This window comes from Orycteropus afer, unplaced genomic scaffold, assembly GCF_000298275.1.
Source record: "Orycteropus afer afer isolate SDZICR_OR568_19922 unplaced genomic scaffold, OryAfe1.0 scaffold00268, whole genome shotgun sequence".
Lineage (NCBI taxonomy): Eukaryota > Metazoa > Chordata > Mammalia > Tubulidentata > Orycteropodidae > Orycteropus > Orycteropus afer.
In genome coordinates, this window is record NW_006921855.1 from 3,711,737 (window position 1) to 3,719,145 (window position 7,409).

Genomic DNA, 7,409 nt, shown 5'->3' on the forward strand with positions numbered 1-7,409 from the left:
GGCATTTCCTTAAAAAACTGAAAATAGAGGTACCATTTGACCCAGCAATTCCATTACTAGGAATATACCCTAAAGAGGCGAGAGGGAGCACACAAATAGACATATGTACACCTATGTTCATTGCAGCACAATTCATCATAGCAAAGAAATGGAAACAACCTAAATGCCCATCAACGGATGAGTAGATAACCAAATTATGGTATATCCACAAAATGGAATACTATGCCACATTAAAGAACAATGAGGGATACATGAATCATCTCGCAATGTTGATGAACCCGGAGGACATTATGCTGAGTGAAATAAGTCAATCACAGAAGGACAAGTATTGTATGAGTCCATTATTGTAAAAAGACATAGCAGGGTTTGCTTGGGAAAGGGAACTTGGTAGGTTACCGGGATGGGGAAGGAAAGGAAAGGATTAATTTAGGGCCAGTTGGGGCTTACACGCTGACATGGGTAGGGGGAGGGATATATGGGAAGGCTATATGACCACCATGATAACATTGGAAAACGAGAGGACACCGAACTGTGCACATAAGAGATAGACGACAGATGTTAAAACCAACCAATGTGTCCACAATACCACATTGCCATTACACCAACCACTAGGCTATACAGATAAACACATAAACACCCGAGATGATCAGACAGGGATCAGTGAATAGAGGTATACTGTAGACCAACGATAGACTCAGCTGAGGCTTATCTTGTACAGACACCAGTGATACAAAATACCTGCAGTCCTTACAGAAACAATAGAAGACTGACACAGAGTAATCCCTCACAGACATCCCAACACTATGGGAGAGAGTAGTTCCAATAGAGCTACTACCTCAGGACCATAGTACTGGGGTACACCAGACTCAACTGGCACAACAAAATGCATAAAAGCATTGCTCCATATCCTACATTGGTGAGTAGAGACTGGGGTCTTAAAAGCTTTCAAGCAGCCATATAGGATGTATCTAATGGTCTCCTAGCATCAGAAGTGAAGAAGAACACACACACACACACAAAGGGCATTTAAAAGCAATCAGCCCTAGGATACGATGTCCCTTGAGACCAGAAGAACTGGATGGTGCCAAGCTACCAATGCCAACCACTCAGGAAAGGGTCAAATCTGGAGATCCTGGATAGAGTGGGAGCAAAAACGTGGAACAAAATCCAAAAACTCAATAATAATCAAAATTACTGGTCACATGAAGTCTGGTGAGAATCCCAATACTATGGCCCTGAAATACATTCAGTGCCTGGAATAAAATTCACCCCCAGGGGAGGGCTCTCAGCCCAATAGTTAACAAGATGTACATGCAGACCACTCAACCCAGGATGCCGCACTTACATACTCAATGGTAATACATCCCTTAAAGCAACAGACATGGGACACCAAAGCACCAACATTCACACATAGGAAATGCAGGACAAACAGAAGTGCGTAAAATATACAAGCCACTACTGGACAACAAACTGACCAACAAGTTCATCTCCCTTCATTGTTCCTAAACCCTCTCCACCTGTCAATCTGGAGCAAGGGGCTTAAAATTGAGCTCCCCCCAAGTGAGAAGCAGCCCCCAAGCCCCAGGCCCCCTACATTGGATAAGGGCCTTAAAATAGAGCTGACCCAAGCAAAATCAGCCCTTGAGCTCTGGGCTTGCCTGCCTCAGGCCCCGGCTTTAAAATAGAGCTGCGTCCAAGTGAAAAGCAGCCCCTGAGCCCTGGGCCCAACATCACTTTTTGACACTAGATATTTTGCACTGAAAAAAGTAAAATATAACATGGCCAATGTATAAAATGACTCGAGGACAACATAGTAAGGGAGTAAGGGCATATCATATCCCATTCATCTACAGATAAGATAGAAGGTGAAATGGGAAATAAGGCAGGAAGGGCTGGCTAGTTTACTGGCTGAGTGTGTAGCCCACCTGGGTACGAGTGATAGTAAGAGGGTTGTACCATTTGAAAGATTTCTGATTCTGGAGGTGGAAATGTAGAGGCTGGGGAGCAACATGGTGACACATATCTCTATATCACATAACAAGATTTTTTTTTTATTGTGTGTAACTTGATCTAATGATTCTGGGTCTATGATTATACTAACATGTTCTAACTGAAAGAAATATTACTGCTTAAATAACTACATCTATTTCTTTAAACTTGTAAGCCATCATTCCCTGTACAAGTGAAACAAAACAAACAAACAAACAAACTCAGTGCTGTCGAATTGACTTTGACTCAGTGACCCTTCCTTGGTTTTCTGAGGCAGTATCTATGGAAGTAGATTGCCCAGTTTTCCTTCTGAGGAGGGGCTGGTGGGTTTGAACTGCCAGCTTTCTGGTTAGCAGTAAAATGCCTTGGGCACCAGACCATCAGAGGGACAAGAATTTTTGTGTACTTCAGAGTAGCTGCTACACCTCCTTATTAGATACTACAATGCCTGCTTTTTATACTTGTCGAAAGCTAAGTAAATGATGTATAACAATACAGCTTATTTCTGTCTCATAGATCTGATTGCCTCCTCAGACCTACAACATGTGCTGTACTGACCAAATATCACATTTGGATATTTGTTTTAATATAACATTACACATTTGAACAATTTAAACTTAATAATCTTCATATAGTATCAGTCCATCATATAAACCAGCAGCAACCTGTAAAATTACCATCAGCTGATGTGTGTAGAATAAATGGGTTTCTGAGACAGTAAATCTTTATGGAAGTAGATTGCCCCATCTTACTTCTACAGATCAGCCAGCAGGTTTGAACCACCAACCTTCTGGTTAGCAGTTAAATGCCTTAGGCACCACATCATCAGAGCTCCTAATAATGGTCTAGATAAGGGTGATATTTCTCTTAAGGATCCTTCATGTAAAGCCTATCTCTGAATCAATGAGAAGGATTGTCATTCACCACAGAGTGACCAACTAACTGGAAGAGATCAATATTTGTACCCATTCCAAAGAAAGCTGATCCCACAGAACATGAAAATTATATATAAAAAATATCATTAATATCACACACAAGTAAAATCTTCCTGAAGATAATTTGAAATAGTTGCAGTAATATATAGACAAGGAACTTCCAGAAATGCAAGTTGGATTCAGAAGAAGATATGGAATGAGGGATATCACTGCTGATGTCAGATGGATCTGGGTAAAAGAAAAGAATGCCACAAAGATGTTTACCTGTGTTTTATTGATGATGCAAAAGCATTCAAATGTCTGGATCATAACAAATTATGGATAACATTGAGAACAATGGAAATTTCAAAACACTTAATTGTGCTCCTGAGAAACCTGTACATGGACAAGGAGGCTGTTATTAGAACAGAACAGGGGATACTGTGTGGTTTAAAATCAGGAAGGGACTTTGTCAGGGTTGTATCATTTCCCCATACTTATTAAATCTGTCTGATGAGCAAATAATCTGAGAAACTGGACTATTTGAAGAAGAAGGTGACATTGGGTTTGGAGGAAGACTCATCAATAACCTGCGATATGCTGACGACACAGCCTTGCTTGCTGAAAGTCAAGATGACTTGAATCACTTACTAATGAAGATTAAAGACTACAGTCTGCATTATGGATTATGCCTCAACATAAAGAAAATGAAAATTCTCACAGCTGGGCCAATAAGCAGCATCATGATAAATGGAGAAAAGATTGAAATTGTCAAAGATTGCATATTGCTTGGTTCTACAATCAACACCAATGGAAGCAGCAGTCAAGAACTCAGATCAAGTATTAAATTAGGCAAATCTGATGCAAAAGACCTCTTTAAAGTGCTGAAGAGCAAAGATGTCTCTTTGAAAACTAAGGTGTGCTTAACCCAAGCCATGGTATTTTCAGTTGCCTCATATGCATGTGAGAACTGGACAATGAATAAGGAAGACCAAAGAAGAGATGATGCTTTTGAGTTGTTGTGTTGGAAAAGAATACTGAAAGTACCATGGACTACCAGAAAAACTAACAAATCTGTCCTGGAAGAAGTTCAAACAGAATGCTCCTTGGGAATGAGAATGGCCAGACTTTGTGTGACCTACTTTGGTCATGTTGTCAGAAGGGATCATTCCTTGGAGAAGAATACTGTACTTGGGAAAGTGAAGGGTCAGTAAAAAAAAAAGGGAAGACCCTCAAAAAGATAGATTGACATAGTGGCTGCAATAACAGGCTCAGTTACAACAAGTATTGTGAGACTGGAGCAGCAACGGGCAGTGTTTCATTGTATTGTACATAGGGTCATTATGAGTCAGAGATGACTCGATGGCACCCAGAAACAACAAAAATTCTGTCTCATCTTTTAGGGTGACCCAGGAATCTGCATTTCCAACAAGCTCTCTAGATGATTATAATATATAATAAAGCTTTAGAACCAAAGATTTCCAAGGGGTACAATGCAGCTATCTGGCCAGATTAAAGTTACAGTGATGTAATAGTACTTGAACTCATATAGCACTTTCCAGTTTATAGTTTATATATAAAAAAAAGTATTCTGTAATGACTTTTGTATTAGTTTTGAACTCTTGTTGTTAGGTGCTGTCAAGTCTGCTTCAACTCATAGTGACCCTATGTACAACAGAATGAAACACTGACCGGTCCTGGGCCAGCCTCACAAAACTTGCTATACCTGAGCCCATCATTGCTGCTTATGTCAGTTATCTTGTTGAGGGCCTTCCCCTTTTTTGCGGACTCTCCACTTTACCAAGCATAATATCCTTCTCCAGGGAATGGTCCCTTTTGACAACATGACCAAACTAGGTGAGGAGTCTGACCATTTTCACTTCCAAGGAGCATTGTAGCTGTACTTCTTCAGGGGCAGATTTGTTAGTTCTAGGTTAGTCCATGGTACTTTCAGTATTCCTTGCCAACTCAAAACATCAGCTCTTCTTTGGTCTTCCTTATTCATTTTCAAGCTTTCAGATGCATATGTTGTTGTTATTGTTATGTGCTATCGATCTATGAGGTGACTGAAAATACCATAGCTTAGGTTAGGCATACCCGAGTCTTCGAAGATACATCTTTGCTCTTCATAATTTTAAAGAGGTCTTTTGCAGCAGATTTGCCCAGTGCAATAAATCCTCTGGTTCTTTGACTGCAAGAGCTCTGGTGGCATAGTGTCTAAGGCATTTGACTGCTAACCAGAAGGCTGGTGGTACAAACTCACTAGCCACTCCTCAGAAGGAATATTGGGCAATCTACTTCCATAGTGATACCACCTCAGAAACCCAAGAAAGGGTCACTATGAGTCGGATCCAACTCAATGGCAGTGAGGTTTTTTGTTGTTGTTGTTGTTGTTGTTGGCTGCTTATTGTGCTTATTGGTTCAGTCATGAGAATTTTTGTTTTCTTTATGATGAGGTGTAATCCATACTGTAGACTGTAGTCTTTAATCTTCATTAGTAAGTGCTTTGAGTCATCTTCACTTTCAGTAAGCAAGGTTGTGTTGTCTGCATATTGTGGGTTGTTAATGAGTCCTTTTTCAATCCTGATGCCATGTTCTTCATATAGTCTAGCTTTACAGATTTTTGCTCAGCATACAGATTGGATAAGTATGGTGAAAGGATACAACCTTAACAGCTTCTCTTCCTGATTTTAAACCATGTAGAATCCCCTTTTTCTGTTCAAAAGACTGGCTCCTGGTCTATATATTGATTCCTCATGAATACAAGTAAATGTTCCAGAATTCCCATCTTCCTCCATTTTATCCATAATGTGTTATGATCCACACAGACAAATTCTTCTGCATAGTCAATAAAACAGAAGTAAATATCTTTCTGGTATTCTTTACTTTTGGCTAAGATCCATCTGACATCAGCAATGATATCCCTCATTCCATATCCTCTTCTGAATCCAGCTTGCATTTGTGGAAGTTCTCTGTCAATATACTGCTGCAACCATTTTTGAACTATCTTCAGCAAGATTTTACTTGTGTGTGAAGTTAATGATGTGTTTCAATTAATTTCCACACTGTGTTGGATCACCTTTCTTTGCAATGAACACAAATATGGATCTCTTCCAGTCAGTTGGCCCGGTAGTTTTCTTCCATATTTCTTGATATAGGTGAGTAAGTGCCTCCAGTGTGACATCCATTTGTTGAAACATCTCATGGTTATTCTGCCAGTTCCTGGAGCCTTGTTTTTTTGCCAATTCCTTCAGTGCAGCTTCAGCATCGTCCTTCCATACCATTGATTCTTGTTCATAGGCTACCTCCTGAAATAGATGAACATCAACCAATTCTTTTGGTACAGTGACTGTGTACTTCTTCCATCTTCTTTTGATGTTTCCTGCATCATTCAAAATTTTGCCCATAGAATCTTTCAATATTGTAAATCAAGGCTTGTTTTTTGTTCTTCAGTTCTTTCAGCTTGAGAAATGCTGAGTGTGTTCTTCCCTTCTGATTTTCTAACTCCAGTTCTGTGCACATTTCATTCTAATAATTGACTTTGTCTTCTTGATCTCCTTTTTGAAATCTTCTTTTCAGCTCTTTTACTTTGTCAATTCTTCCATTTGCTTTAGCTACTTTCCATTCAAGCACAAGTTTCAGAGTCTCTTCTGACATCCATTTTGTTCTTTTCTTCCCTTCCTGTCTTTTGAATGACTTTTTGCTTTCTTCATGGATGATGGTCTTGATGTCATCCCACATTTCATCTGATTATCAGTCACTGGTGTCCAATGCATCAAATCTGTTCTTCAGATGGTCTCTAAATTTGGGGGTTGGGGGGAAGTATATTCAAGGTCATAATTTCGCTCTCATGGACTTATTTTAGTTGTCTTGAACTTGAACTTGCATATGAGCAATTTATGATCTGTTCCACAGTTCAGCTCCTGGCCTTCTTTCAGCTGAAGATATTGAGCTTTTCCATTGTCTCCTTCCATAAATGTGGTTTATCTGATTCTTGTGTAATTCATCTGGTGAAGTCCACATGTATAGCCACCATTTATGTTGTTGGAAAAATGTATTTGCAATGAATAAGTCATTGGTCTTGCAAAATTCTATTATGCAATCTCTAGCATCATTTCTATCACCATGGTTTTCTGATGCAAAATGGCCAAAACCAATCCATTTCAGATCACTAGTGCCTAGGATATCATTCTTTAGGCATTCCAGTTCACTTCTGACAACTTCTAATTTCCTAGATTCATACTTTGTATATTCCGTGTTCTTATTATTAATGGATATTTGCAGCTGTTTCTTCCCATTTTGAGTGGTGCTACATCAGGAAATGGAGGGAGGTCCCAAAAGCTTTACTCCATCCATGTCATTAAGATTGACTCTACTTTGAATACACAGCTCTTCCCCAGTTGTATTTGAGTGCCCTCTGACCTGAGGGGCTCATCTTCTGACACTATATCAGACAATGTTTCAGGACTATTCATAGTTTTCCAGTAATATATGAAACAGTGTTTC

At 39.5% G+C, this 7,409-nt stretch overlaps 1 protein-coding gene across 1 annotated transcript in view; it reads right to left on the reverse strand.

The window, feature by feature from the left end:
• The window catches only part of GLRA3 (glycine receptor alpha 3), a 433,080-nt gene that overhangs the window by 15,934 nt on the left and 409,737 nt on the right, over positions 1–7,409 (reverse strand). The gene's annotated exons all lie outside the window — the stretch shown is intronic.